Consider the following 6,655-nt stretch of genomic DNA (forward strand, 5'->3'; position numbering starts at 1 on the left):
GTGCCAACGTCGTAGTTCCTTTCAGCAGGATTGAGACGATGGGACAGGAAGGCACAGGGATGAAGCTTCTGGTCCTGGGCAGATCGCTGGGACAGGATGGCCCCCACTCCAACATCCGAAGCATCCACTTCCACCACAAATTGACGCGAGGGGTCCGGATGGATGAGGATGGATGCTGTTGTGAATCGATGCTTCAGGTCCACAAAGGCTTTGTCGACAGCTGGAGACCATTTGAATGGTACCTTGGGAGAGGCGAGTGCCGAGAGGGGGACCGCCAGTGTGCTGTAGTCCTGAATGAAACAGCGGTAGAAGTTTGCAAAACATAAGAAACCGTTGCAACTGCACCCTGGACATTGGTTGAGGCCAATCCACCTTTCCAGGATCCATCTGAACATTGCCCTCAGCGAGGACATATCCCAGAAAGGTGATAGTGGAGCAGTGGAACTCACACTTCTCGGCTTTCACAAACAGTTGGTTCTCCATGAGGCGCTGAAGAACATGTTCTTGTGCAGATCGGGGAAAAAACAGGATGTCGCCAAGGTACACAAACACAAAATGGTTTAGCACGTCATTGACCAAAGCCTGGAAAACAGCGGGGGGCATTGGTGAATCCAAATGGCATGACCCTGTACTCATAATGTCCACTGGCCGTGTTGAAGGCTGTCTTCCACTCAACCCCCTCGCGTAGCCGAACCAGGTGGTAGGCATTTCGAAGGTCCAACTTGGAGAATATGGTGGCCCCCTAGAGAGGTTCAAACGCCGAGGAGAGGAGAGGTAGGGGGTAATGATTCTTGACAGTAATGTCATTAAGTCCCCGGTAGTCAATGCACGGACACAGGGTCTTGTCCTTCTTCTCCACAAAGAAAAACCCGGTGCCAGCAGGAGATTCAGACGGATGGATGGCCCCAGTGGCCAGAGACGACTCTATGTACTCCTCCATAGCTTTGGTCTCTGGTCCGGACAGAGAATACAATCGACCCCGAGGTGGTGTAGTGCCTGGGAGAAGATCAATGGCACAATCATAAGGACGGTGCGGGGGAAGGGAAGTAGCACGTGCCTTGCTGAACACTTCCAGGAGGTCATGGTATTCTGTGGGGATAGCAGAGACATCCACAGTCTTGCTAACATCCTGAGGAAGATGACTTGAGGAAGGCTGTGCTGCTTGAAGGCAGTGGGAATGGCAAAAAGGACTCCAACCCAGGATGGAGCTTGTGGTCCAGTCAATCACAGGATTGTGCTTTTGAAGCCAGGAAAATCCCAACACAACCAGGACATTGGGAGATGTAATGAGGAGGAACTGTATAGTCTCACTGTGGTTACCAGAAACCCGTAATTGAATGGGCACAGTACAATTGGTGACTTCCCCTATAGCGCGGCCATCCAGTGCCCTAGCATCCATGGGCACAGAGAGAGGCTGAGTGGGAATACCAAGCTCCGAGGCTATCGTGGCATCCATAAGATTTTCATCAGCCCCAGAGTCAATGAGCACTCGGAGACGTAGATTGGTCTCCCCACAGCACAAGAGCAAAAAGGGCTGTGCGGATGATGGGAATTAGGGAACTCCCAGTCTGACTCACCATGGTACTGGTACCCACTAAAGACAAGGGTTTCCTAATAGGGTAGATAGCTAAAAAATGTCCTGTCCCTCCACAGTACAGACAACAGTTACTGTTCATCCTCCGTGAGCGCTCCCAAACTGATAGCCTAGTTCTTCCCAACTGCACAGGCTCAGGAGTATCCAACTCACCCGTCGTAGATTCACGAGAGAGCTCGTGTGGCTTCGACTCCTCTCCGAAGAGCTGCCTTCGGAAACTTCCGGATTCCATAGGAGGTGAACGCTCCATATCGGGTGCACGAGTGTGCCCGAGACCAGATCTCCTCTCACTCTTGCATTCCCATAGGCGTCCATCAATTTTGAAACGATAAGGGAGTCGAGGTCCACCGGCAGTTCCCGAGCAGCTCATCCTTTACCTCCTCAGATAATCCGTGCAGAAAACTTTCGAGAAGAGACTCTGGATTCCAGGCACTCTCGGTGGCCAACGTGCAAAAGTCCACCGCGTAGTCTGCCACACTACGGGAGTTTTGACTTAAGTCAAGCAGTTTTCTGGCTGCCTTTCTCCCGGATACCGGCGACTCAAAAACTTCTCTCACCTCTGCCATAAATTCCTCCAAATGACCGCAAATGGCAGATTGCTGTTCCCAAACTGCCGTAGTCCAGGAGAACGCCCTTTCCGACATTAGCGTAATTATATACGCTATCTTCGATCGGTCTGAAGAAAACGAAGATGGCTGTAGCTCAAAAATAAGCGAGCACTGAGAAAGAAAACCTCGGCAGGTACCAGGATTCCCTGAATATCGCTCTGGAGGAGGTGTCGGGGAGTCGGGTAGGCTGTACAAACTCACCATAGATAAGGAAAAAATGTATGATTGGGTGATTGGGTTTTTTCAGAGGTAGCAGATAGTCTTTGAGCTAACTCCCTGATTTGCTCCATAATAGCCTTTAACCCATGGTCGTTGCATTCCGTCAAGGAACTGAGCCCTTCCAAAAGGCTCTGTAGCAACTCCTGATGTCTCCCAACGGTGGCTCCCTGCAGGGAGACAGTGTGGCGAAGCTGTTCCAAGTCTGCTGGGTCTGTCATGGCCAGTTCGTACTATCATGACACTAGGCTAGACCCAAATGCAGACAGAAGGCAGATGGTTGGAGTTTAAGATGTTTAATAAATTCAAAGGGAATAGGCAAGAGAATGGTCGTGGACAGGCAAAAGGTCATAACCAGATCAGCGTCCAGGAGGTACAGAGTGGCAGGCAGGCTCGAGGTCAGCGCAGGCAGAATGGTCTGGCAGGCGGGTACAGAGTCCAGAACAGGCAGAACCGGGGGGACTAGAAAAAGGAGAAAAGGCAAAGCAGGAAACCGGGAAAAACCGCTGGAAGGCTTGAACAGCGACACCTGGAGGGGGTGGCGACAATAACGAGGACAGGTGAAACAGGTCAGGGTGTGACAGAACCAGTGCATATACCTAAAGCCACCTCACCAAGCTATAAGGGAAACATTAGTAACAGGTTATTACATCAGAGTTTTTAGAATTATCTCCCCTCACTTGGACACATTCCCAGGTTATACCACTAATTATATAAGATAAAGTATGATAAGATGTACTTCAATGTCCATTAACTCACAGGAAATGTGTCTTGTGCTCACAAGTCACAAGCTAAAAAGACAACCCATTATGGTGTTTTTGAAACCATAATTTAATTTTGCTGATGTCAGAGATAGTAGTTCAGAGGTTGGACTAAGTGCAGGATGTTGTGGGTGTGTAAGAGAAGACGGACAATTCCTTCGACCTCATGACTTGGTTTTTGCTCTGACATGCACTGTCAACTGTGGGAACCTTATAGACAGGTTGTGCCTTTCCAAATCATGTCCAATCAATTGCATTTACCACAGGTGGACTCCAATCAAGTTGTAGAAACATCTCAAAGATGATCAATGGAAACAGGATGCACCTGCGTTCAATTTTGAGTCTCAAAGCAAAGGGTCTGAATACTTAAGGTATTTCTGTTTTTTTATGTGGAATAAATTTGCAAAAAAATCTAAAAACCTGTTTTCGCTTTGTCATTATGGGGTATTGTGTGTAGATTGATGACGATTTTTATTTCTTTAATCCATTTTAGAATAAGGCTGTAACGTAACAAAGTGGGAAAAGGGAAGGGGTCTGAATACTTTCTGAATGCATTGTACACGCATGCACACACAAAAACATGCACACGTACAGTATGCACACAGACAAACACACACAAACAAACACACACAAAGGCACAGATGAAGGCACGCTCATAGGCACAGGCGCACACACTATGGGAAAGGGTATTAGTTGGATGCTCAAAGGAAGTGTGGTTGGATGTCACCTGGATATGCGTGTGAATTTGACATGTCTCCCATTCCTCTCCACCTCCCCTCTCCTTATCTGTCGCTCCCCACGCTACCTTCTTTCATTTTCAGCACGCCCCCAGCAGAGCATCCACACCCTCTGGACACTCTGCCCTGTCCGTGTGGGGCCTGAGGGGGCTACTTCCGCCCCCCCACACCCACCCCGGCCTTGACCCCTTCCCACTATGTCTGGGGGGGAGAGAGAAAGAGAGAGACTGTAGAATAAGACAGTGAGGAGGAGAGAACACACCCCAGAGCAGCGAGGTATGGGGGTCTCTCTCTTACATACCTTTTTCCTTGAGGGTGTTGTTGGGGATGTGGAAAGGGCCGCTGCGGTACACCACCTCCTGAACGATAATGCCAAAACTGTAGACATCCCCCTTCTGGGTGCCAGAGGAGGGCATGCTGTCCCTCAGCAGTTCCGGGGCCCTCCACAGCAAGGCTGGGAAGAGAGAGAGGCTTAATGTATGAAAAGCTCATATCGTTAGTTATGCTGTTTATAACTCTGTATCTGTAATCTCTTTCTCTCGGTCTCTCTTTCTCCCTCTTCTCCTTTCTTCTTTCTCGCCCCTCTCGCTGTACCCTCCCTTTTTAGGAAGGTTTTCCAGAAATCCTGATTGGAAGATTCTGGACTTGCTGCCTATTCCCTCCTGATTCAGGGAAACTGGTAAAAATCTGGAAAACCTGAGTAAGTTACCGGCAAATTTTTGCAACCCTACACTCACATGTCCAGTGTTCATTGGACCAGCCCTCCTCGTCCTGGTTGGGGGGTCTTCTGAGGAGACTGAGGCCATGGTCGGTCACCTTTAAGACAGTTAAATGACAACAGGTGACCAGGGGGCTGCGGTGCAGGTAGTCCATCCTCTAGAGCAGATGCGCACACACACACACACACATTTCAGTTTGACAGAACCAATTCCCCCACAGACTGGAATTGCACTGATATGAACTTCCACTCCAGTTTTGTCTGCCTTGTATCCCGCTCATAGATACAGCCATAGACATGATGTAACTCATACGCCATGAACAATCTAGAGATGTGAGAAAATGTACCTTGACGACGCCCAGCATCGGGGAGAACTTGAAGCTCCAGTCAAGCTTAACGGAACCATTCTTCAAAATGTCTTGGAGTTTGGGAGGTGCAATTGGACTTTATTTATCTTGTGACGTATCGAAGAAGCAGTGAAGATAGGGTTATGTGCGTTTACAGCAGTGGTGTGTGTGTGTGTGTGTGTGTGTGTGTGTGTGTGTGTGTGTGTGTGTGTGTGCGTGCGTGCGTGCGTGCGTGCGTGCGTGCGTGCGTGCGTGCGTGCGTGCGTTACATGCAGGCTCCCTTTGGGACAATGCTTAGTCAGCAGAAAGAGCTGTGGAGGCTCCAGACAAGCACCAATGAAGCTGCAGATGTTTGGGTGGCTCAAATCTCTACACTGTACACGTGCGCCCGCGCGTGTGTGTGCGAGAGAGAGAGAGGAGTTCATACAAAACACATATGACAAAATTCTAAACGTACAGAATTCATAACATGCACATTAAGCACTCCACATCTCTACGAACACTCGATAACAGACACAAACACTTCCTCTACAACGAGGAGGGCCTCACCTGTTTCAGTTCAGTGAGCAGCTCTCTGTTCAGACGCACACTCTTCTCTTCTTCACATTCAGCAGTCGCACAGAACAGATGTTCTCCCTAAAGAAACCGGGGGGAAGACAGAGCCAAAACATTTTTTTTAAATAAGTAAAATTACCCAAAGCCCCATGATGATGATGATGATGACGAAGCCTGGCTTCTAATCTAAGGGAAGACCAAATCATAAAATATATTGTATATTTGAGATGATTCAAATAGCCATCATTTGCCTTGATGACAACTTTGCACACTCTTGGCATAGTCCTAGAGTTTGCAGCCAGGAAAAACTCTAGGCCCAAGTTATATTCTCCCTCTCACCTCTCTCTCCCCCTCCAGTCACGAAAAACTCAAGGCCCTAAATGCAACATTGTAAAAGTAAAGTGTTGCCAAGAAGGACAACCAATCAGAAGTTCAAACTTAAAGGCCCAAATACAACATCATACATCATACGTCAACATCATATCAATAAGGACAAGCAATTCTCACTTTATAGACGGCCGTTCTGTGGGAGGATGTTCTGTCCTTCATATTTCCCAGGATGGATGCACTACTTTATCATGTACTTTATTATGAGCTACAGTGTGTCTCTCTCTCTCTCTCTCTCTCTCTCATATACTTAAAATGTATGCATCCATAACTGTAAGTTGCTTTTATTAGTTGATCCTTGTCAGAGTCATCAAACTGAATAGTTTGTTGTTTCTCCTTAGTTGTGGCTTTCATTACGATCGTACCCTTTCTTTCAATTTTCGCCTAAAATGACATACCCAAATCTAACTGCCTGTAGCTCAGGACCTGAAGCAAGGATATGCATATTCTTGCTACCATTTGAAAGGAACACTTTGAAGTTTGTGGAAATGTGAAATTAATGTAGAAAAATATAACACATTAGATCTGGTAAAAGATGATACCACTAGATGGCAGCAGTGTGTGTGCAAAGTTTCAGATTGATCCAGTGAAGCATTGCAATACTGGACAATATTTTGATCAAGTCTGCCCAAATGTGCCGAATTGGTCAATTGATACATTTTGAAGTACATAACTATAGAGAACATATACAAATGATCTGGTAATACAAAATGTAAGTTTACACACTCCCAG

General features: G+C 47.5%; 1 pseudogene; it reads right to left on the reverse strand.

The window, feature by feature from the left end:
* Nucleotides 1-3,996: 3,996 nt before the first annotated feature.
* LOC139566664 (atrial natriuretic peptide receptor 2-like) lies at nucleotides 3,997-6,085 on the reverse strand (annotated as a pseudogene).
* Nucleotides 6,086-6,655: the final 570 nt, after the last annotated feature.

The sequence above is a fragment of the Salvelinus alpinus genome, chromosome 39 (genome assembly GCF_045679555.1).
Source record: "Salvelinus alpinus chromosome 39, SLU_Salpinus.1, whole genome shotgun sequence".
In the NCBI taxonomy this organism is placed as follows: domain Eukaryota; kingdom Metazoa; phylum Chordata; class Actinopteri; order Salmoniformes; family Salmonidae; genus Salvelinus; species Salvelinus alpinus.